This window comes from Plodia interpunctella, chromosome 25 (assembly GCF_027563975.2).
Source record: "Plodia interpunctella isolate USDA-ARS_2022_Savannah chromosome 25, ilPloInte3.2, whole genome shotgun sequence".
Lineage (NCBI taxonomy): Eukaryota > Metazoa > Arthropoda > Insecta > Lepidoptera > Pyralidae > Plodia > Plodia interpunctella.
In genome coordinates this window covers 4,914,568-4,941,991 of record NC_071318.1, presented here as the reverse complement: position 1 = coordinate 4,941,991, position 27,424 = coordinate 4,914,568, and the positions used below count along the sequence as shown (strand labels likewise).

The following is a 27,424-nucleotide window of genomic DNA, read 5'->3' as shown; positions in this document are numbered from 1 at the left end:
CTTATCAGTAGCGAAGACTTTGTGCCCCTTAGTCGCCTCGTACGACATCCACGGGAGGATATGGAGTGGTCCTATTCTAGGGCGGGACCACACGCCACACGAATGCAAGTCAACTATTATAAAGTTAGACAAAATATTAATTTTCTTGAATAAGTTAGAATCAAAATTTTCTATATAAAATGAATAAGTACTAGATAAATAAGACACGGATTTAGTAAGTACTTCGTACAAGTTTCTACTAATTCCATGAAATCAGATCTCTCTGACAATAATAAAGGCTTGTGTCAAAAATAAGTAAAAAATGTTTCTGACATTTATTTGTTTACCAAATGACAGTTGAAATGAAATTAATTAATTTAAAGTACTGTAAAGTAACGAAGTCGAGTTTAGTTACACAAAAGATGAAAATTTACGAGAAGGGAATCTAATATAATGTTCATCATTAAAGTTATATCTTCGGAGACTCTTCAAGCCTAAGGCATCCCGCAAGCGAGTCGGGTTACAAAAAACGCTAAAAAGTGTTATCATTCATGCTAGTCTGCGAGCGAAAGAAAACCATAGAACGCGCCAGCTGCTTCTCCTCCCGCGCAGATTGTAAAAGTCAATCACAGGAAAGGTATGTACATTTCCGAATCTTCTCTGAGCTAGCCTAGCAACCTGTCACTTCTTCTTCATAGTCGTATTCCTCATGGCTGAGGGTCGTGGTTATTACGTGGAATGAAACACAACAACTTTCTTGGCATTATTAATGGAGTGGTTTCCCATTGCCTTCTCAATTTCACACACAAGTTAATAAGTATGAACCAATGTGCAGGTTTCCTCACGATGTTTTCCTTCACCAGGAAGCAAGTGGTGGACGATGAAAACTACTATACATGAGTCAAATTTGTATACAAACTCATGTGGCACGAGTAGGATTCGAACCTGGGACCTTTCGATCCACAGGCGGGCGTCATAACCATTACACCACTACCGCTTCGCGTGTTACTATCAATTCCACCAACAAACCCCGCCATACATTTTCGAGATTTTTCTGTGTCAACTTCTGGCTCTGTCTGCCCCGTAAAGGATATAGACGTGCTATAGTATAGTATCTGTATCTAATGAATGTTTTCAATCAGATTATATTTAATCAATTCTGTGTGAAAAATGTATCTGATTTTACTTGATGGCAACAACTCGTGACAAGTGTAATTTTTCGATATTTCAGAAACTTTCTGTTTTTTTTTCCAAATAAAAATTAAATACAACTGAAAGAGGTCAAATTAAAAAGAGTTTACTTGATCCATTTCGTTATATTGGGAAGTACAGATCATTTGTAGACTACTAAATGGAAAAACCTATCGTAACGTGTTTTGTAAATGTACCAAATAAATATTTATCCTTATCGTAAAATTTATATTTTCGAATGTATTAAAAAAACGAATATTTCGTATGCTATCTTGATGTCCGTGCGCAGCCTAAAAGCAGTTAATCGTCTAAAAGGTCATTTGGTCGAAAGCCTCTGTAATGCCCGTTTCATTTCGAATGATTTCCTCAATAAAACTGAAACGGTTCCGTTTCAAGATCACGTAAAGTTTTATATTGCTGCAATTCGATGCAGTTTAATGTACCGTGTCAAGATTTTCGTTCGTTGAAGTATAGAACGGTTTTAATATTAAATTAGCTAAAAGTTTCTTGAGAAAATTCAAAATTTTGACAAAAAAATAGTTTTGGACAAGGTTTTATCGGTTATATCTTATTACACGTGAGAAAGAAATCATGTCCGTACAGGAGTAAAACCGTAATAAAAAACCTATGCTTTCACCTTTGTGCCATATTTCAAATTGCTTGTTAAGTAATTATCTATATAATATGTACAGTCAACAGCACATCAAGCTACCCTGCATGAACCCCTATGGTAAGCGGCGAGTTTGCGATGAATTTGGGTAGCTTGAAGTGGACTGTACTTATATACGAATTCAAAGTATATTTACTACCCGTAAAACCTTTGGCCGTACGTTTCGGAACCAACGAACTGAAAATAACGGGTAACCAAATGAAATGAACTTTTATCTTTCGACAATCTTTTGCCTTCCATTTCCTTCAGTTATGATGGGATTCGATTTTATTATACTAGCGGCCCGCCCTAGCTTCGCTCAAGTAAAATATAATAAATTATACCCCCAAACCTTCTTCAGGGAACTCTCTCCCCGTTGTTGAAAACTGTTTGAAAATTCGTCCAGTACTTTCCGAGTTTATCGCTAACAGACAGACAGACAGATGCGGCTGCGGGGGACTTTGTTTTAAAATATGTAGCAGAGAAATAGATAAAAATTTCACTTTTAAATACAGAGAAGTTGGTCGCAAATATGATTCTTGATCGTCTTTTCTATCTTCAATAAATCTATGAAAACTTTTCCCAGTACACGCAACACACCAGTCAATTCAACATTGCATTCATTGAAGTTGTCGCCGTGACCGGAACAGGTTGACCATCATCACATCACCTATTAAGTGTAACTGGTACCTTGGATTAACACATAGGGTAGTTTTTATCCCAAAAGTAGGTACGCGATTCGCGTATTTGGTCGAAAAGTCTTTCAGACGCATTACAAAGTAGACTAAAAACTAATATTAACTAGTTTTTTTCTTTACAATAACGCGGGTAACACAGCGAGCTGCAGCTAGTCATAAATAAAAATTTATAATAATACATAAGTTCCTCTTAAAAAAAATTCTACATAATAATTTGAGAATATTCTAATGCCGGCTCCACACCGTCGTCAAATATTTTGTCAAACTTTGGCGGTATACATTGCTGGTTTTGCATTGCGGTAAATAAAAACACTCATACTAACTACGCAATGTTCACGCATTCGCGTCGGCTTATGTCCGAGTTCTGCGACAGTGTGGAGCTGGCATAACCTATTCTAGAAAGCGTTTCAAATCCATTACTCTTGTACAAATATATTCAGGGTTCGTAGAAACCGCATCTCGAGCGTCGGAGCTTCGAAATCTTTTGCCTCCTCACAAACTGATGTCACTTAAGATGCGAATAAGTGGTGTTTCGGTTTTCTAGAACCTTTCCGGACCCTTTTCCGTTTTCAATGGGGCCTTATTTATCAAACATCTCCTTTAAAATGGAAACTCTTATGCTAAACGGGTAAGGTTGAAAATTGTGGAAACATTGAGTGAAAAGAAACACCTCTTTTGGTTTTGTTGCAGATTTTTATACTCAGTGTAGATTTTTTTGTAGAATATTTCATGTGATGTTTTCAATATGAAGTGATAATTATCTTAGTGGAAAAAGGAATAGATTAAGAGTGGGTTACATCAGTCAAATTTGACGTTAACTTTAACCTGCACAGAAAAATGCAAAGTACCTAGGTACGCCATTTTGTCTAAACGTTAGCGGCGCGCAGTACAACTGAGTACCTAGGTACAATTAGTAGATAGGTACTCCGTACAACGTATTACCTACTAATTCCATGTGAAAATCTGAATCTGAATATAAAGTAAAATAAAATATTTATCATGTATGCTCATAAGAACATATACTCCGTTTAATTTAAAACAATAGTTTTATCCTAACTAATATTATAAATACGAAAGTAACTTGTTTTGTTACTTCTTCACACTTTATCTACTCAAACTTCTTGAAATTGTGCATACATGTAGTTTGAAGTACGCAGGACATAGGGTAGCTTTTAACCCGGAAAGAAATATTTTTCCAGTGGAAAATTGACGCGAGCGAAGCCAAAGCCAAAAGCTACTCTGAAAATAAAAATGTGCTTACCTATAAAAAATATCAGAAATGTTATAAAGTAAGTTGTTCCCTTTGAGGTCGCGGGTCACGTACCGGCCATCTTTTTATCGGCTCAGTTTTATGTTACTCCTTTGTCGGCCAATTGAATGTACTACGAGCGTGACCAAATTTATTTGCAAAAGTCATAGTACCTAATACAAATTTGATGTTAAAAGAAAAAACTAAGCCGTTTTACCGACTATGGGTCCTATGCAAAAATCAATAATTAGAACCAGGCTATGCATTAACTAACAACAAAATAACAACAGATTAGTAATAGGTAATTTTATACTAATTCCTAAAATTACAACAATTTATGATTTTATCTAAGTGTATCATTAAAAAAATCATTTAACGTATATCAATTAATAAATTCTTGGGCTGCTTTTTAAATAAATTCAAATTTAAACTTATATATTGTACTTATGTAAATGTTGTGTGCAACAGTACCATACATACAATACTCGTATAGGTACTGTTACTAAATTGTGTTAACCCGGGTTTCTGCGAGAAACGGTGCAGTTTGAAACATAATCTCATAGCTATACTGATTGTTACTAAATCTCACCAGAGAAGACTCCGCTGCTCGCAATCAACTACTTTGTTTGCTGTCCCGATATCTATACTGTTCTAGTATTCCTGTATTCTAAACTCGCGCTGGGACGCCGAAGATCTGGGTCATGAATCTCAATAAACCGGCTCGAATGGATACTGCTTGTAGTTTGCCCAACTTTACAAGAAACCCATCTATGACACTCTAGCTGTGCCCCGCTCCCGTGGTAGTGTCGGGATAAAAAGTACCTTGTGTTATTCCAGGTTATTACATTGCAGTTTCTCTTCATAGTCGTATTCCTCATGGCTGAGGGTCGTGGTCATTATGTGGAATTAAACACACACAACAACTTTCTTGGCATTATTAATGGAGTGGTTTAATTGCCATTGCCTTCTCCATTTCATACATAAGTTAATAATAATGTTTTCCTTCACCGGAACCAAGTGGTGGTCAATGAAAACTACTATACCTGAGTCATATTGGCATACAAACTCATGTGGTACGAGTAGGATTCGACCCTGGGACCTCGTTCCCAGGCGGGCGTCTTAACCATTACACCGCCACCGCTTCCTAATTTGCAGTTTCATTACAATGTAAATTGGTTTGTTTAAAAACAATATTGATTCTGTTTTGAACGTTACAACTCGCTTATTATATCTCCGTGATATAATGCAAATTCCTTGAGTTCTGAGATTCCGCTTGCACAAGATCGCTTTGTTTAGTTAGTATATACTCTCTTGTGAATTGCCACATAAATTACGATCAATGTTGGATCTTGAGAAACTATTACTGGTCTAGTAGATAGATAGTTAAAACGTTTATTTACTGGTACTGCATACATGCAGGCGACAAATTTGACAATTGTTTACACAAAGTTAAAACAAACATAACAGAAATAAATACATACATATTACACCAGGTTTACACGAGCTTATATCTAACATTCAGGAGGTCAAATCCTCCTGTATGTGAAAAAAGGTTAAACCTCAGCGTGGGAGCCTGTGAGGCGGTACACTGGTTTTCAGTTTTAGCCCAATAGCACGCGGATACGCTCGACTAAACATACTTACATGTTAGGTAAGTACATAAATGTTGCTAAAAATACTATCAAATATTAGTAAAATTTCTATAATATTTATCCATTGTTATTAAAATAGGTATATTCAAAAAGTGCACACAGATCGTAACCACTGCGTTAGTAACTATGTTTACTAAGTACTTGACTTGCAACCATTTTCATGCGACGAAGTTCAGTCTAACCTTAATTTAGTCGCTCCAGAAGATATTTTTTGAAGCATTTCCTAAAAAGTCCCATTGTACATTGGACTTCCCAGATTTGATCCAAAAGTGATATTACGAGCTACTAATATTGTAAATGTGGAACTATGTTCATTTGATCGTCTTTCTCGTCAAAACGGAGTAACGAATTGAGGTGATTTTTGGTTTTTGGTTTGAGCTGTAGAGCTGGAGAATGTCATAGGCAACGACGTTGTTTTATCTATGGTTGTAGGTATTCTTTGACCATAGATTAACAAAAAAAAAAAGAAATTATTATTATGCTGTAAAACTAAACAAATATTAAAAATATTTACATAAAAAATAATCGTTATTATTTTCTTCATTAGAATAAAAGGTGTCTGTTCATCTGTTTGTCTATTATCGAGAGTTTCATCTTTTTGTTTCGTGCAGCTACCCCGCACTGCAGGTAGACCGAAGATACTGCAAAATCTAGATGACTACATCTGTTAACATAAGATGTGCACCAATTTAAATTTAAATTGCTAATTAAGAACTGTTATTTGTCAAAAAGGTTGCCTTTTGCCTGCCCCCGTAATGTTCTAAATAGAAAACTATAATACTTTCTAATAAAATCATTTATGTAGTGTAGCATAATTTGTACAAATTACTTTTAAAGATTTCTCTAATAAATAAAAGAAATTGATAAAAATGTGGTGGCGCTAGTGTGCTGATTGTTGTTGGGCCATTTTGAATATTGAGCTAATGAAATATATTTAGAATAGAATAGAACTGACAGTTTCCAAACGGCTGAACACAAATTTTGCAAATATAGCTAAGAAAAATCTTAATTAAATTCTTCAAATGAAAAAAAAAAGTAAAACTAAATTTGTTTAACCGTTTTGCTACTAATACCACGAACAGACATACAGATACACAGACACGTTAAACTTATAACTCCCTTTCTAGCACCTATTAAAAACCTTACAACAAAATCGGCATATCTTGCTTGATGTGATTTTGTTCTTGAAATAACGAAAACCCAACTCCTAGTTGACAACAAACTTTAAGGTTATGCGAACACAGAATGTAATAATCTTAAAACTGCTGTTGAATTAGTCTGACAACTCCGCCATCATTAAAAGTTTACAGGGTCTCTTGAACTTTACCTACCGTCAATCTTTTGTTTCTGTCGAGAATTTATAGAAGGACAACCGTGATTTTGTACGCAACATGGCTCACGAAGAGTTATAGTGTATTTACGTCGTAAACTGTGGCATGAGTTTTTTAGAGAAATATTTTTGTATAATCATTGGATAGCTCACAAAAGAGTAAATAGAATCTTCCAAAATCTATTAGATCGTTCATAAAAGATATGTGTGTGGGTTCGATGGAAACAATCACAAAAACAGACACAACACCCGGAACCGTGGCAAATATCTGTGATCAGAAGTACAAATAATTGCCCATTCTGGGAATCAAACCTAGGACCTTCAGATGCGTGGCGTGGTAACCACACCGCCACGAAGCTCATCATATATTCGGTTTGATTGTTGTATATCACTAACCGATGTCCCTTCCAGTGAATGATCATCCTTATTATTTAACTCACGGCCCATTGAATAATCGAGACAAAAGATTTACCCAGCGAAATACTCGAGTCCAGCCAGACACCGATCAATGTTTGCTATCGCTTTGTGTATTCTGTATCGCGATTCTGCTTTGCTGATAGTTCAGTGGTGTTTGTCGAAGGGCTGAACGTGAGTTATTATTAAGATACGTTAACATAATGCATGTTGTTATGGGGTTGAAACTACGCTATACCTGGGGGCTTACCATCGTCTCTTAATGTGATCAAGTCGCTATACCTGGAGGCTTACCATCGTCTCTGAATGTGATCAAGTCGCTATACCTGGAGGCTTACCATCGTCTCTTAATGTGATCAAGTCGCTATACCTGGGGGCTTACCATCGTCTCTTAATGTGATCAAGTCGCTATACCTGGGGGCTTACCATCGTCTTTTAATGTGATCAAGTCGCTATACCTGGTGGCTTACCATCGTATCTTAATGTGATCCAGATCAGGACAAACTTATCTGCATCGCAAATTCGTACCATCTAGTTGATTTTTAGTATGAGTGTGATCTGTTTTTAGTTCCTAAATTGAACTGCGCTGCATTTGAAACGTTCCGTAAAAGTTGATGGTAGGCCTGCTGATCCCTAATGTGCGCTAATAACGACTTAATTATCAGCCATTGTTACGCAACGACAACCACACTGCGCAATGTGATTGGTTCGCTGAGTCTCACTTCGAATAGATTCGATGGTGAGAAGTGAATTGTAATGCACTAACCCATGTCTAAAAAATGAATGTACACAAACAACCTAATCTTGAATCTTCACTTCACCATCTGTGACCAGTTGCACCAGTTGCAGTTGCACTTAGATCTAGCCGGAGATAAGCACTATTCACCTAGGTGTAGCCAACGAAGACCGGCCAAGGTCTAGTCGAAATGATAAAAGCTTAACCTTAAAGGCTTAGCTGAACGTACGCACTGGGACTAATCCCAGGTCACTTCTGGGTTCAGCCGTGTTGTGCCGTAGTAACATGTTGTACACCCATACATTTTTGTGGATCGTTTGCAATATATAACTAAGTATATATTTATCGCGATCAACCTCTCTGGCTATGAACAAATGTTGTTTTATTTTAAGTTTCCATTTATACTGTGGAGCTTTAATTATTAATATTGTAAAAAATAAATAAAAATAATTCACATTGAAAATCTAAAATCGGCAAGCAGACTTCATATTACGTAAAATCAGGCCTATTTTAAAGTGCGCATTCGAAACACTAGCGGTGCGGAATAATTTACGAGAAGGGCAAAATTTTTTTTCCATGTGGCAACATTTTCCCAGCGTAAATATTATCCGGCCGATATTAAAGTACGCGCTGCAGAGTTTACGCTGTCAAATGGAAACCCCTAGCTGACGAATACTTCAGACTAATTCGGAATTTGTATATTAAAAGTTATCGTAAAGGCAGGTGCAGATCGAATCATGTTTCTCTCTCTCTCATATCATTGTTTTCCCGGTCCCAGGGCCCTTTTTCTATTTTTTCCCCTCCACTTCGTACGGTCTTCGGCGTCCTTTGTTGTCGGTAACAGGTACTACTTATAGTAACAACTTAGATACTTACAAGTTTCGGTTAAGTCTTCACGGTATCACGGTAAGGAGAAGAGTGACGTCACATTTTTAAAAGTCAAAGACAAGAAAACGCGTTGCAACTATACTTTTTAGTATATAATGAGAATTAAAAATACAAAATCTTTTCTTATCCATACTTCCATACTCTATACTAATATTTCAAATTCGAAAGTCTGTATGTCTGTTCGCTTTCAAATTAAATTAATGTGTTAAATTTGATGAAATTTGGTATGCGCATGTAGTTCAAACATAGGATTTTTTTTCAAAAGTCAACCCCCCCAAAGTTCCTTTAATGTAAAATTGTATGTAAATCGTATCTATTCCGCTTGCGCAGAGAAATTCACGCGGGCGAAGCCGCGGGCAAAAACTAGTTTCTATTATATCTTTAAAATAAAATTGGTCAATTATAGTGACATAAATGATTATCGTGATTCGTTATGTTATCAATTTATACATTTTATTTAATACCCAAGCTACCTACAGGCGACTACCCTCCTGCAACCTCCCCACTCCCCCTAGATCCAGGGCTACCAGCTTTTCCAGAACCATTCACTAGATTGCGAACAAAAACAAAAATCTTGCGGACGCAAGTTTGTCCTCGACAAACTCATTCGATATTTTTTAATTAAACCTTAGAATAGTTTACTTCTGGTTTGCGCTGGAAGCGGATAACGCAGTTTCATTCATGTTTATATAGATATATAACTAATTAGTTAGCCGTAAAATTATGTCCATTTAAAATAGCAGTATAATACGCTATGAATTCAGCCTAATGGAATCATCGAAATAGTTCACTTAATTTATTTTTTTAATTTTATGGCTACAGCCAAGCGATGATTTTGCCAATGTCAAGATTGAGAAAGACACTAATCGATGGGACAGATCACAGGTATTTATATTTATATTTATTTTATTTTATTTATTTAAAAGCATTCATACGTACATACATTACGGTAGGTAAATACTATAGATAAAAGAAATATGTAAATAGCTACCAATAGGGCATTTTATACAAAGCTCAGCGCAGATGGCGCTACTGGTACAACTAAGGTACACAAACATTGCCAATGGAGGCAAAAAGCGCTAATTTTGTTGCAGATTTACGACCAAAAATACCTTCTACGCAATCGTGGTGCGAGTTTAAAGGGAAAAGGAAGGATTGAGTGGATTATCCTGAAAATAATAACACTATTTTAGGTTATATTCTACATTATTTGGTCAACTGTGGTCATAAACTGATATAAACTTGATTTTGACTAAAGATCTTACCTGTATGAAGTCCATATTTTATTTAATAAGTCTTCACGTGTGAAGTGTTCGAGCTTTTTTTCGACTGGCTCGAAAATTTTACAGCGTGAGGCGTATATATATCCCATAGTTTTTGAAGTTTTTTTTATCTGATGGAAAACGATTTTTCCCAATATATCGACACCAGAATATGCTAAATTGTTGTATATTTTCACAAACGAATGCTTACATAATGAAAGGTTAATTTACTCTAAAATAAACGTTTTAATCGACATAGCAAAAGGCGGCAAAGCTTTTGTTACCTAATATACAGTGCTGTACTCTGGCGGGATAAATGTGCAGTAATACTCCCTATTCAGCAATTTATACTGAATCCGCGAAGTTTGGCGAACTGTTCGCGCATAGCTTGAAGCTGGCATCAAATGAAATTCAATATCACATCAAATAATCTTAAATCTCTCCTGGGTGGTTTATCCAATCATATAGTGCAATGCAGAAAAAATTACATGAAAAACGAACTGGTTTAGCGCCGGCATCTTCCATTTTATGTTTCCGTGTAATATCACCTGGGTAAACTTCGAGTAGTAGGCGCTGTTTATTTTCTTATATTTTTACTGCATTTTATGTAGTCTTAGTGGAGTGTTGATCGTACACAAAATAAAATATATTGCAAAGCAAAACAACTCTATCTAGACGCGAAACATTTTAGTGTAATGCGTTCGTCTTAATTGAACTGTCTCCGCTGGGGTATAAACTAAAGAAGGCGTAGAAGTGTCACTTGAGTCAAACTCACAGAATATAATTAGGAAATAGCTTTGTCTGCAACTTCGTTTGCGTGCGGTTCCAAATAAGTAAAATTTTCTTTCGAATAATAGACGAAAACAGTATTTTCTATTTAATAACATTTATTCAGAAATAAGACATATTCACAAGCACTTTTCACGTCGAATTTTAAATTATTTATCATTTTTCAAATTGCTACATACATATATAGTTTGTCATGATTTACATTTTTTTACCATTTACATGATTAGGTTACTGATATCTAACGTATAACCTTTCAAAATATAATAAATTGATAACTTTGTTATTGAAAAATATTGCATGCGTGAAAGGGCAATCTGTTGAAACTCTTACTTATATTTACTATTCTTGTATGTATGTACATGTACATATACACACTTTTGCAATATTTTTGACTTTTACTTTAAAGGCGCATAAGGTACATAGAGACTAACATCTTTTGTTCTAAGTAAGTTATCGATCTGTAATATCAATATTTAGCAGTCCAGGCTCTTGGAGTCCTATTTTTCCGAGTTTTAACGTAATGAAGGCCAGGGCAGGTGTTCTCCGTTGTTTACTCTCGCTAAATGGGACTGGAGTGCTGACGGTACTATACAATCTATAGACTATTGAACGAAGAAAAACATTATTTTAAAGGATTTTTCAAGGAAATGATTTAAAATTGTTGATGTAATTTTTTTATGCTGCGTCAGATCAGTGTAAAAATTCGGCCACGTTTCTGATGCTAACCCTCCTTGCGAATGCGATTGTTATCTGTCAGCAGTCAAGGTTTGTGTCTCTTAGTAGCCTCGTACAACATCCACGGGAGGATATGGATGGATTGGTTATATTTTAGGGCGGAACTACACAGCACAAATGCTGTTTCTTGTTGTAGTGTAGCGTAAGTGTTGTTGAATTGGTTGACTATTTAGATTATTAGGGTGTATATAGATAGTCGTAAAAGTCATGTCAGATGCCTTTAATAAAAATCAACACACTCGAAAAGAAAGAAAGACCATTCACGCAAAATCGGAAAAGCTATTTCAAAGTTCTAATTTAAAATATCAATCAGAAATAAATAAAAGAATCCCAGGAATAGAACACATGAAATCGTGCATATTCTACGTACGGTCCTTCAAAATTCACAGACACGTTCCATTCCACGCTTTTAGCACTAAATACACGCTTTGATGCCGTCCATTAGATGCATGCGACGTTCCGTTTCAAAGGAGCCGTGTTATGTATGAACCGGTGCATAAATAAGATGCAATATATTGGAGTGTTTTAATTCTGGAATACGTTGAAAGTCTGTCAAGTTGACTATCATTATATATGCACAGATGTATTGGGCTGCACATCTTCCTCACTCATTTTCGTGTTCATTGTTGCTTTTGGGGCTGTTACGCCGTGAAGTCCATGATCAGCGTAAAAACACACCATAGAAGTTTCGGCGGTGATTTTCCAAATCGAACGTTTGACGTCAACCCGCCTTGGGAATGCTATTGCCACGTATCAGCTGCTATGGCAACGTGTCCCTTAGTCACCTCTGACTACATATGGGGGAGGATATGAAGTGATCATATTTTGGGGTAGAACTGGCGGAATCGATTCACGTAATGAAGACAACACGTGACAATAAATATAAAATAAATAAATAAATAAATAAATATAAATATATTAGGACAAATCACATAGATTGAGCTAGCCCCAAAGTAAGTTCGAGACTTGTGTTATGGGATACTAACTCAACGATATTATATTTTATAACAAATACATATATAGACAAACATCCAAGACCCAGGACGAATCCCGGGCCAAGTGATTTCATGTAATTTTTTCATGTCATTAATATTTTCAAAACGTTAGGTACAGTCGACCGCGTGTTAAGTTATCCTTTATGTATCTTTATACCGCGGTAATAGGGACGAGTTTGCGATGAATTAGGGGAGGTTCATGTGCTGTTGACTGTACATAACAATTCAAATGAATTTCCGAGAAAGTATAAATCAGAGTCAAAACAAACCTTCTTGTACCAAAATGAGTTCCAAACTTATCTGAGCAAGATAAGTTGATTGTGGAAGTGAAAAGATATAACTAATTTCAATAAAGTTCAGAATGAATTCTAATTCGATTGAGAAATATTATTTAACTGAGAATACGATCTGAAAACTTACTTTACTTGTGAAGATTTAATTTCTTAATGAATGTTTGGACCTTGACCTAAATACCTAATTAATAGTTAATAACAATAAAATTGGGTATTATAAATGTTGGAATCCAAATATACTTGAGAACAAAAAAAAAACTAAATGTTAACACAAATAAGATTGATTCATTAAAGTGACATTTGATTATCGTGTTTCATTCTGTGAATACATTTATAACACTGGCAACTATCTTATTAACTAAATGATTATTTAAAAAAATATCTCTTGTTATCTGTCATCCACATACAAAGTTCCTAAGTTCAGCGACTTGTGACTTTATTAGTCTATTAAAGGGTACAATTGTTTAGGAGATGTGTAACATAAGATTGTACCGTCATATTTTTGGCAGAAATTGTGGAAGTACGAGTTTCGCAGACTATATTGTTTTATATTCTTCCTTACTAGATAAATTATGGTTTTAATTTGAGTTTATTTGTTTACTAGATGTTAAGTGTTAGGATCTTGTTTAATTCCAAAGACTGCTGTATGAAATGTATTTTATTTTTATATTAATTGGGACACACATATGACAGACTTCGTAGCCGAAAATTTTCTTTTAGAACAACAACCAACATTAAGTACTGTATTTTTTTCAAAGATCGTCAAAAATAAAATCACACATTATTGTACTCGTCCAAATGCTCCACTAAATGATACTCTAACGTGACGTCACGTTAGAGTAATTTCTTAGCGATAAAGGCTATGTTTTTTCGTCAGCTACCTTAATTATTGTGTTTATAGTGATGACATTTTTTTTTCATTTCCTGTGTGATTTTATTAATGTCACCTAAAGCCATCTGACATGACTTTTACGGCCGCGTCTAGTGACGAGTAGTCACATACACACTAGCGAACTAAACTGCCAACCAGTGTACAAGGTTTCCTCACGATGTTTTCCTTCACCGAAAGCAAGTGGTGGTTAGGTATGTATATAATAATATATGAGTCAGATTGAAATAAAAACTCATGTGGCAAGAATTGGATTCGAACCTTGGACCTTTCGGTCACAGGCGGACGCTCTTAACCACTTGACCACCACCGCTTCAACAACATTGAAGCGCAAAAATAATTTAAACTTGGCACCTTTCGACCACCTTTCGATGGACGCCCTAATCATCCAATCAAATTTTGTCAAAATTAATGAAACGTTATATTAACTGCTATTTATTATTCAAATGTTTCTGCCTCAGTGGACTCAAACCTCAGTAAACATCAAAAGCTCAGTGAATTCGTGAAAACATAAAAAAGGTGTATTTTCGTGGAAATACACATGTCAGGAACTGACGCTCATTTTATTTATTTATGAATTATCTCTCTCTTTAATACGAGCGTTGTCTCAGTTTCTTCCTCAGCCGTTGAGCGTCGGAGCCCAGGGTCCGCTTTTCTACATATTCGTCGCCACTTGGCAAGGTCATCGGCTATCCCGGTTGTCAGACCATTGGCACGTTTATCATCCTTATTTATTAATAAGTTATTGTACACAATATATAACAAATAGATCATAAGGAATTTACTTGAATTTTCGAGCGAGTCAAATTACATACAGACTCGTAGACTGTATGTTGAAAGTGTGTTGAAAAACGTAACACACGCACCTACATTACATGCTCGGCTTCATTATCGCGCGACGCGCAGTGGAGTGCGAAGGGGTAGTTTCATTTACTGTTGGCCGTTGACTGTTTTGTTCGTCTGTGACACGTTATCGTGACCCGTGACGTATCCGGCTTGTTCCGGGATCCGGGATATATTGCATAAGGATGTTCTTACACGGATGTAATGATGATAATGGAAGTGCCATATACTTACTATCACAGGTTACTATTACTTGTGTGTGTGTGTTTGTATTTATTATACATATCCTCTCGTGGATGACGTACGAGATGACTAAGGGACAGCCTTGCTGTCAGTGCGCCTCCTTGGGAATGACATTGTTGCCTATTAGTTGATAGGCAAACAGGGTTGACGTCAGGCTAGCGGCTGGTTCTGAATCTTTAAATTTTCAGGTTTATTAATTTTTTACGCTTACCCCGGGCATCGTTCGCGTCGTCACAAACAGAAAAGGATATGCGAAGATAAAGAATTTTAGAAGAAGAAAGAAAGAGGCAAGGGAAGTTTATTGCGGCGCGCCTAAAAATATATATTTTTAAACTTTCTACCAAGCAGGGAAATACGGTATGTATCCCACCTGACTGTAATTGGTCACTGCAGTCTATAGACGCCTGCAGAATTATGAGTGTGACACGAGCGCTGTTTGTGGCATTAGGTCTTTTACCACAGTACCTCTACTATCTCTAGTATCCTTCATCCGTATCGAATAAATATTCGTGTTAAAATTATAATTATATTTGAAAAAATAAAATGAACACAGAGTCCTCTACTGTATAAATCTATCGCCATTTGAAGGGGCGTCACTCACTTTTTATTTATCTCTTAGTCGCGTCGACGTCTTGGTCCGAGTCTCGTCCAGCACTCAGTCCCAGTCGACAGGCCCCTTTTTTCTTTAGTCTGTCATTGTCAGGATTTTACTATAAAAGGTCATTAAGTCAGAGTCAGTTAAGTCTATAGAGGCTGAACGCCACTACACAATTTGAAAGAGATCCTTACATGAACGAAGTATATATATATATAAGTGTATACATGTACAACGAAGGACTTAGCACAGAGTATTGTGCTAAGTCCTTCGTCGTTTTAATCTTTGTTGTATTAATTTCAATTTACGTATTATTTTCGTACAATACAGTTATTATAAACAAATAAACCACAAATAAACTGGACTAAAACCGTACAAGTTTTCATGCCGTTTCCATAAGACATATATCCGTGACACGCCCTTTCCCCTAGATATATATTCAGTGGTTACCGGTTATAAATTCACTGGCACGTATGCTGTTAACCGGATTACGGGTTGCCGAATGATGGATATTTTCTTAAGACTGCTCTCCGTATTGCTTTGAGGACGATTTGTTAACCTGCTCTTGTAATTTAAGAACTTTGTTCTTGACAATCCAGTGTTTCATTTCGTAAATTTATTTAAGAACTAACTTTTTTAAAAAGATTGGTTGAGTAGATAGAGCGTGAAGAGGTTTGAAATATTATAAATGCGAACTTAAGTTTGTTTGTTACCTCTTTACGTTCTATCTATTCAACCAATCGTGTTGAATCGTCTTGAATTTTTTCATATGTGATTTGAAGTATGGAGAAGGACTTATTAATATTTATATATTTGCCTATTTATTAATATTTTATTTATTTATTTTAATTTTATTTATTTGTATAAAATTTTATAAATTCATTATTCATTAATTTATAACATTCTTAAACTTAATAAATAACTTGCCTGTGTTTTTGATGATAATTTAGATAAGCGACAGACTAAAATAGTTTTTTTTTAAAAGGACATTTCGAGAAAAACACATGAGAAAGGACATTGTGAGAAAAGGACATTTTGCGCCATGACGCTAAGGAGAAGACTTGTATTTTTGTCGGTAATTAATCTCGAAAACTACTAGGCCGATTTTGATGAAATTTGGCACATTTGTAGACAAAACCTTCAGGAGTAACATACTTTTTTATTACGGTTTTACCCGAGCGAAGCCGAAGAAAGGGCCCTATTAAGTAGACATACCACTCCAAGATGTATGGCCGGTTTCATGGCCCATGTTCATGAGATATTGAAATAGTTGAAAACAAATTCACAAAATAATATAAATATAAAAAAAGATAAAACTTTAGAAAGTTTTATTTTTCACTACAGGAGATAGAATGAAGACAACTCGGGCAGCTACCAGTAACCACACCAAATGCTGGAGCTCGACCACCAGAAGAAGCCACCAACCACTAAAATAAACAATTTCTATGAAAGTATATACCACATAGGATATTTTGGCAGAGAGGCTGTGGTATTCCTGACATGTCAGGTAGTTCCACACAGAGGCATATATTGCAAACTTTGATATCTGCAACAGGTTCATCTGCCTTTTTGGGTACTACTGGTGTTATGCTAACAATTTTGTTTAGAGTTGAGGCAGGAAAGTTCATTATATCAAAAACAGCCTATATTTGCCTGTGAAGGCCTAATTTCTGAATAAATGATTTTATTTTGATTAAAAAAAATTCTTTTCCGTTGCTAGAAATAGAAAGTTTATGAGTTTTTATAACAACTTCGATTTACTTTGATCTGCTTTTAAATTCATCATTCAAATACAATTTTATGAAAATGGACCAATCTCAGTTCATCGTGAGATGAAATGAGGTGCGATTTGAGTGCTGAAATAAGTATGTAAATCACGGTATTCAATTTGGTTGGACGTCACCCAAGAACCTGTTGAAAAATAATAAAAATATGGACTGACTGGTAAAGCTCCTATTTCTATGTTTAAACCAAGTTTCAGTGTAAAAGATTATCACCCAAGTACGACAGATTTTTCTAATTGAATTGTAATTTATTAATGTAAACACATTCATACATGAACCTGAATCTTGCACACTGGTTGACAATTTAGTTCACTAGTGTGTATGCGTGTAGTTATCGCTAGATGCGGGTCGTAAAAGTAATGTCTGATGCTTTTTGATTACTTTAATAAAAGAATAATAGTGAAGAACATATTCGATAAGAAGGAAGTCTGGAAATATATTTTTTAAAAGCTAAAAGAATTTGGGTAAAAGTTCCGCTTCCTAATGGAGCTGGAGTGGCGATCAGCGGAATCAGTGGAATGATCAGCGGCTCAGACTCCGCACACAGAAAGGGCCCAGACAAGAAGCCTAACTGCGGAAAATCGTCCTCGAGAGAAGTAAGAAGTTGGGTAAAAGTTGAAATCGTTACTCCACTAGATGATGATGATTGAGAAGACAATCAATACGTAGGTACTATTGATAACGATTATATCTTCTGTATCATTACTAGTACAATAAAGGATTCATTCACCCGTTCACCCACTTAAGTATTTTCATAAAGTACTGGCCATAATACACTTTTTATTTTTAATCCGTGGTTCTCGTGTGTGTATCCCTGGGTTTATTCCCGGAGACTCGGGATTTCTGGGATAAATGACAGGGTGACATGTGGCACGAGCTGCAGCTCCACTATAAAGAGGTTACGTTGTTATGGGCAAAGATCCGGACGAATATAGTCTGTTACAGATTTGAAACAGTCTTTGTCACTCATATTGGTTACTGGAAAAACTCCCGGTAACCAATTAATGGAAGGTAACCAAATACTTTCTGCCGGCACTGCCGGACCCGGAGTGCAATCTATTTTTTTTACATAAATGTGATTTTTAACACAAGTATCGTCAGAGAGATCTTTTATATTCAATGTTAAAAAAAATATTTCCGTGCAGTAAACCGTAGAGGAGTTCCCTCTTCGGTAGCTGTTTCTGGGTGCACCAACCAGTTATGCATATCATAATAATGTATTTACATTCAAACTAAACGTGTATACAAAATCCAGCTCAATCGGTTGAAGATATCTGCTTCAAAACTGAGTTACAAGATTCCATTCGAACTTACATATACAATAAAAGTTTGTATAAATCATTGACAATAGAAAAATATGTTTAAAGCCTCAGTCCAGTGGGGTTAGCACGAGTTTTTGCAAGAACGTAATAATTCGACAACGTAATTAAATGAAAAATGATCAGCGCTTGATCGATCAGTGATCTATCATACTTAAAAGGAACTTTAATTCTCTCTATAAGTGACGTTTAACGACGCAAAATCTCATCCGAACCCAACAGTTTCAATGTGTCCAACCGGACAGAATCGGACACAGTGGACTCTTTGCCTTTTTGGTTAGGGACTGTCGGTTACCATCTGTCATGTAGCTTCTGTATCCATGCATCTGGATGGACCGGTTCCGGTTATAACTTAATTATTAATACAGTCCACGAACAACTTTTGTGGTTCCGCCCTGGAATAGCATATGACGTGATCCTAAGAAACTAAACTGAACATTTTGGAGATTTGGCATGAATGATAATATCATTGAATGATAATATCATTCATGCCAAATCTCCAAAATGTTCAGTTTAGTTTCTTAGGCTTCGTGGCGTCACAGCCCTAAATGAAATTGGGTATACGTCGACTAGACTATTCGAAACTAATTATACATTTCTCATAAAGATAAACAAAATTTGTATTCGTTTCGTGATATATAAAATATTGGCTGCGCCCCTCCTTTGGAATTTCGGGATAAAAAGTACCCTATATGTTATTCTAGGTTATATTCTACCCGTGTACCATTTCATAACAATGTGTCCAGTAGATTATGCAAAAGTAACATACATACATTGTCACCAAACTTTCGCATTGATAATATTAATAGGACTATACAAAAATACTATTTTTGCCTTAGCTTTATTACAAAAAAAAATACCTTTATTTTGATTATACAAGCTATTCTCAGCATAGAAATACCATACTTCGTTATATTTCTGAATATGGAACACTATTATATACACATGATGATTTACTTTTTCCTTTCTACAGAGCTGACACTCAAAGAGCCGCGGGCTAAAACTAGTCGCGAAGTTATTACAAAAAATATTAGCTCCTACTTCTGATTGACCCGAATCTTTGAAGTTTGTCTATATATGTATTTGTTATAAAATATAGTATCGTTGAGTTAGTATCCCATAACACAAGTCTCGAACTTACTTTGGGGCTAGCTCATCTGTGTGATTTGTACTAATATAAATATATGTAAAGTAAATAAATAAATAAATATTATTTATTTACTTAATTTTGCTTTAATTTTATTACACAAATTGCCATTAAAAGGGATGAAAAGGAGATTTCGTCCTGACATGTGGTCTGAATAAATGTAGGCCCTCATGAATATTTTATATGGACGATTAATTGCAAGCTTTCCGACTAGATGTATGTGTAACGCTTTGTACATTACCAAATAAGTTTTAAAAGATCAAATAGTTGTTTTAGGGTTCCTTTTCGGGGAAATGGGTGAAATTATGTCATAATTGGAGGACTGGTCGCTCGTCAGGTGTTTGGGTTGGGGAACCAGGAAATAAACAAAAAATAGGGTTCTTATAATAATTTCTTGTCGGTAAAGTTTGTTTCGATTATTACTTGATGATAAAACTGGTTTAGACAAAAATCTAATCTATGTAGATAATAAAACTGTAATTTAGGCAACTTAAATAAAATAAGAGAAGGCGGAGCTCGTGTCGTGTAGGGAGATGAAATCGATGGCTGAGGACAGAATTAGATGAAAAATGCTCCACCGACAAGAACAAAGTTCTTAAATTAATTGATGATGTAATAAAATTTGACACCAGTGTTAGCAATAACACTCGATATGATGATAAAACTGTAACCCCATTATTAATAAAAACATTATTCTCCGATTAGCCTCGGAATTGTTCTTCGCATTGTCTCGTTCTATCAATGTTAAATGCTGAAAAGAGAGAGAGGGACTAAAGAAAGAAAAATTACTCCAAGCCTATTCAGAGAATTAAATGTCTATTAATAAGGCGGTAAGTGAGCTATGTCTGTACATAGGAGATATTAAAAAAAATACTCATCTTTTTATGGGATATGGGACGAATAGAAGCCAAAACGATTTGTTTTTTATTTATGTCTGTCTGTCTTTTGTTCGCGAATCACGTATCAGCTAAAACAATTATCACCTAGCCTAATGTACATAGTATATGTACATACATCCTTACATACCTAGTAGCGTAATATTCTACAGTGTACAGTGTGATATGTACCGGAATATATATTCCTATCTCCATGCATATTCGTGCTCGAATTTATAGCATCCGCCTTCCGTCCAGTAATATGTGTGTACGGACGGACGGACAAGGATTACATTTGACGGTCTGAGACGGAGAATTCTATCTTATGAGAGGGATTGAACCACTGACCGAAAAGCCTATTAGATTTTCTATTTAAATTTGTAACCTTATATAATACGCTATATATAGACTCGTAATAAAAACTAAATTATAAATTAAAGGAAATAACTCATGCTTCGATGAGATACACGCACAACAACTGAACGCACATTTTCCAATCACAGCACAGTACAGCTAAGAACACGATTAAATTCACGTTCAAATAAAAAAAAAACTAGATTAAAATCGGTTCAACCGTTTGACTGATACGATGCCATGGACAGACAGATACACAGGCACGTTAAACTTATAATTCCCTTCTTTCTGTCGTCTGGGGTTAAAAGATATAGATGCAGTAAGAGTTACTGCATATTATGGATTCGCTGAGTTACTCCGAGATGGATGGATAAAAACACACACATTGAAATAGGTACTTTAATACTCTTCTATCTTAAATCAAATCATTTGTAACTGAAATTAGGCCTTCACAGGCACGATTTCACACTTAAAATTTAATATTGTATAATAATTTCTCAAAAAGCTACTAACTACTGATGTTTCGGAATGGTCACTGCTGAGAAGAAATGCCGAAAGAAAATCACTTAAACAGTGTTGATCCCTAACATGCCAGAAGGGCCTAACATGTTTCACAGTGTTTTACTTTTTTTTTTCTGACAGTATAACAAAGTACTTAAAGGTACATGGCCAAAAAGTATACAAAAAATCAAGTTTATTTTCGGAAAAAAAATAAAAGCTTTATAAAAAGATTAAATGAATCGTCTAATTAATCTCCCATAATGCATTGAGTAGACGTCCTCATGAATATCCCGGGATTCCATGGAGACTTATTCCAGTATGGCCGTCGAGCCATTTAGAATGGAGGCGAAATTTCATTTTGACATCCCTAATACTAGTCCTATGAAGGAAAACATCGTGAGGAAACCTGCACATTGGTCGATTCTTATTAACTTGTGTGTGAAATGGAGAAGGCAATGGTAAACCACTCCATTAATAATGCCAAGAAAGTTATTGTGTGTGTTTCATTCCACGTAATAACCACGACCCTCAGCCATGAGGAATATGAGACTATGAAGAAGAATACTAGTAACGGACAATATGTGTACGCGTAGGTATGCGTAATCTTCGGAACTATCTCTGTTTCGTTCCTAGTTACTTTCGGGGCTGTGACGCTGCGAAGTCCCGGGTCAAAGTAAAAAAGAAGGCAGAAGGGATAAACCCAAGAAGTCTTGAAGTCGTCAAGGATGATATGCGTGCCAATGGTCTGACAACTAGAGATCGATGACCGTGCGAAGTGGAGACGAAACATTGGGAAAACGGACCTTGGACTTCGATGCTCACCAGCTGAGGAAGGAACCGGAAAAACAGATGAGAGAGAGAGAGAGAGAGATCCCATGGGAACGAAACCCCGGGATACAGATAGTATATTATTAAATAAGGATGCATGTATACGAATTAACTTAAACTTAAATTGAATCTTATTACATTGAACCGTATGCGACCGACTGCACCTTGGTCTACGATAAAGGCTGAACCTAGATCTGGCCGAACATAATCAGGCTACTCCTAGGAATATCATTGAGACCGGCTGGACTTAGGTCTAGCCGGCTGAACTTAGGTCTAGCCGGCTGAACTTAGATCTAGCCGGCTGAACTTAGATCTAGCCGGCTGAACTTAGGTCTAGCCGGCTGAACTTAGATCTAGCCGGCTGAACTTAGATCTAGCCGGCTGAACTTAGGTCTAGCCGGCTGAACTTAGGTCTAGCCGGCTGAACTTAGGTCTAGCCGGCTGAACTTAGGTCTAGCCGGCTGAACTTAGATCTAGCCGGCTGAACTTAGATCTAGCCGGCTGAACTTAGGTCTAGCCGGCTGAACTTAGATCTAGCCGGCTGAACTTAGGTCTAGCCGGCTGAACTTAGATCTAGCCGGCTGAACTTAGATCTAGCCGGCTGAACTTAGGTCTAGCCGGCTGAACTTAGGTCTAGCCGGCTGAACTTAGGTCTAGCCGGCTGAACCCAGGTCTAGCCGCACTTCGGGATTTAGCCGTAACATATACATACATTAATTAAAGCTCCGAATCTCATTAGGCACATTTCGATTCCGCAAGGACCGTTAAGGCCGACTCACGCTTCGCAGTCACAAATAGCAAAGCTTGCACCCACCTGGGAAGCGACTTTTACATAGATATGAGGTGTATAGCTGCCGTTATATTTATTTCATTTATGCACACAGACAAAAGAAAGAGACAGTAAATAGGAAAGTAAGTACAAATGTGCTGTAAAATTACAAAAAAAAAAACTAAATCAAATTATTGAAATTGAAATATCAAATTAAATTATTGTAAATAATTTAGGTTTTATTATTTTTAATAGACATGGAGATAGTTTGCAAATGAGCTTCACGTCTGAGTTACAGAAGTTACAAAATGTCTTACGTTTTCGTGAACTTATTTTGGCAGATCTATATCTCGATTGGCAGAAGGTATTGTGAATAGTGTGCCGAAGAATTAAAAGAAATGGATTAAAATCATGTGATACTAGAATTGAACATTGAACCACACTGTTTTGTATGCAAGTTACTCTACTATTTTTATTCCTGGACGCAGCTTAGCCTTTAGCTTACGTAACAATGGATAGCAGCATGTTAACACTAGAGTAGAGTAGAGTAGTTAGATCGAGTTAGCGCTGCACTTCGCGTAGCTCAGCTATGGACTACCATCCTAAGCAGGGGTCCATCCGTCCGTGCGCCCGTAAATCTAGCCAGACGGAAAACGGGCTATAAATCTCCCGAGAACGGAATATGCATGAGGATACGTACGTTAGTTAGGTTGGATTCTGAATTAAGTTTTTTTCAACTGGTTTTTAGTTTTTCTCATTGTTCCTCAGTGATGGTGGTTCCGTATTTTTTGAAATTAAAGTAATTACTTTTACTAGCAGGAAAACATTCAGCATTAGTTTTATTATTGATTAAATGAAACCATGATAAAAAAACATGAGTATATTTTGCGAAAAGGGACTATTTGTGAAAAGGGCCAATTTGCGATATTTATTATACATTATGCGAAAAGCACACTATACGACCAGTGTGCGTGGTGCGACTTTGCTAAAATTTACATGTCGCCATTGTGACAACGACAACCATACCGCAATGTGATTGGTTCGCTGCGTCTCATTTCGAATCGATTCGATAGTGAGAAGTGAAAAGCCCGCACTTCGCCTTCAAGAGATCTTGCAAAAGGCGCATTATGCAACGAAGCGCTGCCACGGCCCTTGTTCGGCTCTAATGTGTGAAGAACTGGGAATAGACCCTAAGTTGGGTCCAGTGACGTCACAATCGTAACTCGGGCCTTCAGCTCGTCCACAATAAATCTAGGTAGACAGAAAATGGACATTAATCTGAACGCGGAATATTCATGAGATGCTCTAGTACCAGCTCACAGATGTACTCTGTGTAAATTAGTTATACAATAGGTAACTTGCTTCCCAGACCAGCCAGCCTAGGAGCGAAAGAAAAATAATTAAAATGCATGATTAGGATGTTGTGTTAACGAAATGTATGTTATGTGTATATGCAATAATGTATATTCTGTCCTATAGAATTTAACTCTGTCTCAAGCGTTTTCTGATTTTACTTAACTTTCTCAGACGCAGTGTGTTTCTCAAGTGTCCTAACATTAAATATTTAATGATCTTTTGGTATTTTGATATTTCGCCGCAGAAATTTTGAAAATTAATCTATGTTTCGATGTGTCCCTTACTAAAAGTTCACAGCGCTATTCAGGTTCTCCGAATTCCATGAACAGCGTAAAATCCTTCAACCATTACGTTGTTTAAAGTGTGGATGGATGAATCTCACGCTTATTATGAAACAATCTTGTAAAGTTTGCAAGTTTCCGTTGTTTTGGACAACAAGGACAGTCCGAACTTAAATTTTAACTTGAAACTTTCGGGATAAACTTAAGTTTATAGAATTTGTAACTCTAAGGTTGTGGCCACACCGCGTTGTGGTTTACTTTTGCTGACACAGTTTTGACATCGCGCTAAAATATTTCATCCAATAAAATGTTGCGGCAAATCATAGAGATTCAAACCCGACTGTTATTGGTTTCTATGATCTCGAACAAAATTATTTGAGCGAGTTAGCATTAGTCATATGGGTTTATCTGTAAAATATTACGTACTGTAATAACAGAAGTAGGGCCTGGTACATAGGTCGTATAAATGAAACTAATTTCTCTCTCTTATTATTTTTGCAGAATTTATTTTATAACTACGAGATGTTCGGCTGGAATCTTGAAATTCAATTTTGAAGCGTTAAGTTTGCATAATTGTGATATGCTTTGTTATTGATTATGATTGACTCCTGGCGAGTGAACTCCGCAACAGTTTTCTTAATGAGCATTTTTTGTCACGCATTGAATGCAACATAAGATCTCTCTGACAACATTGAAATCATAAATCAAAAATGTTAAAAAAAAAAACTTCAATCTAATATACCTACTTAGTACTTACAGAAATATTTTGCTACTTAGGTTGCCACTAGAAACCGAGAAGAGGTTGAATCTTAAAATTTCGGAGTACATCGAGTCCGCCATCTTGCCAATCCAAATAAATGCCAACCGCGACTTACTGATTAGTTTACGCGAGCTCGAAAACTTCTCTCTCTTAATTAAATGAATGAAGCCTTGGACAAAGTTTAAGTCGATTATTTTACTCACTGAACTGTGCGAGCCCTCGATAGGAAGGCGATACCATTTTTTCTCGAAAATAATACATTGTACAATGAATTTCACTTTGAAAAATGTACTATCAAATTCTTTCTTATCGAGTGTTTTATTGCTAACACAACATTTTACTAACATATGAATTAATATATGAATATAACTTTAAATATTTTTTTAATGCATGTACATTGTATTTTAATTTTTGTAATATAATTTTGTATTACCATTGGCGGGACATAGTGTCACAATATTATTGTAATAAAACACAGTAAAACTTATTACTGCTGTAAAAATATGTGTCTGTGAAGACTTAAAAGTTGCTACTTACAAAATATGCACACATAAGTCTTCACAGACACATATTTGTATTTTCCAAGTCCTCGCAGTGTTTTCATTTTATTGTATTCAATCCGTGGACAGTGTTATAGGCGTACAATTAAAAATACTTTAAACGTAAATTGTAAGTTAGAGTAATTTAAAAATTGTACTGCAATTTATTGTCCCAAATAAAAAAAAAAATATACGACTATAAACGCGTAAAGTTGCGTAAAGGCATCTGACATGACTATTACCGGTGCCTAGGAACAAGTATCATGCAGTGTTGCCGGCCTGTCAAGAAGTCGGATATTCTTATACATTTATATTTCGAGAACCAATAGTAAATACATTTTTACAAATTATGGACGACGAAAAGATGAATTAATATTTAAAAAAGGAAATAGGATTGACAGCCTGAACGTTTTGCAATATAGGGTAGGAATATAAAATACTGTGTTTAAATCGTTATACACGGGAAATTGCGAGGAAGACTTGCTTCAGTTTATTTTTCAGTCTCGTGACTGTTATTCCAAGTTCCAATATAGGTAGTACAAAATAGGATTACCATATAAGAAACTTTAATAACTATGTGAAAAAGCCTTAATCCTTTCGGCAAATCCTAAGATTTTGTTGCAATATGAGAAATTTCTTTCAAACTCAATTTATAATTAAATAGCTTCTATGTATTTTTCTATTTCTTATGTCTGTAATTGTCACAAATAATGTTTTTATATCTATCTAGAAGTACCTAGATAGTGCAGATAGATTAATAACTTTAGTATAGATGTGAGGATAGGTTCCAAGATAAAGTTAATTTAGATTTGTGTGTATTGATCTATCTAGAAATAGGCTTCGCGGGCGATGAACCTTGGTGGTTACCGACGTGTTCTAGTAACAGTGAAAAAGGATTAATGGCATTGGTAATGGTTAACACCTGTGCATCAAGAGGTCCCATGTTCGAATCCTACGTGTGCCACATTAGTTTGTATACCAATATGACTTATGTACAGTAGTTTTCATAGACCACCACTTGCTTCCGGTGAAGGAAAACATCGTGAGGAAACCTGCACACTGGTTGATAAAATTGTGTGAAATGGAGAAGACAATAGCAAAACACTCCATTAATAGTGCCAAGAAAGTTGTTATGTGTGTTTTATTCCACGTAATGACCCTCATCCATGAGAAAATACGATAATGAAGAAGAATCCGCAAAAGGAAAAACTAAAAACCTCAAAAAGCAGGCTGTTGCAGGCAGTGAAAAGAACACCATATAAAAAGGAGACAAAAATTTTCAAAAATATATCAGTACAATTGAGGGTTTTAACGTTAAAAGCGAACATGTCTCTTAAATCGCTGATGCTTTACGTATACGACTGAGGTAGAAACCAAAAATTAATCCAAAACCAAAAATTAGTCCAAAAAAAAAAGTAAAATCAATCGTATCGTAATATCGTAAAATAAATTAGGAAGTTTTCGAGTCGTAATATTCAATT

At 35.8% G+C, this 27,424-nt stretch overlaps 1 long non-coding RNA gene across 1 annotated transcript; it reads left to right on the top strand.

The window, feature by feature from the left end:
- The first annotated feature begins 330 nt into the window (after positions 1–330).
- Positions 331–25,713, top strand: LOC128680875 (uncharacterized). The gene is made up of 2 exons (XR_008405907.1): positions 331–616; positions 25,146–25,713. It is a non-coding gene; the product is annotated as an uncharacterized LOC128680875 (long non-coding RNA).
- Positions 25,714–27,424: the final 1,711 nt, after the last annotated feature.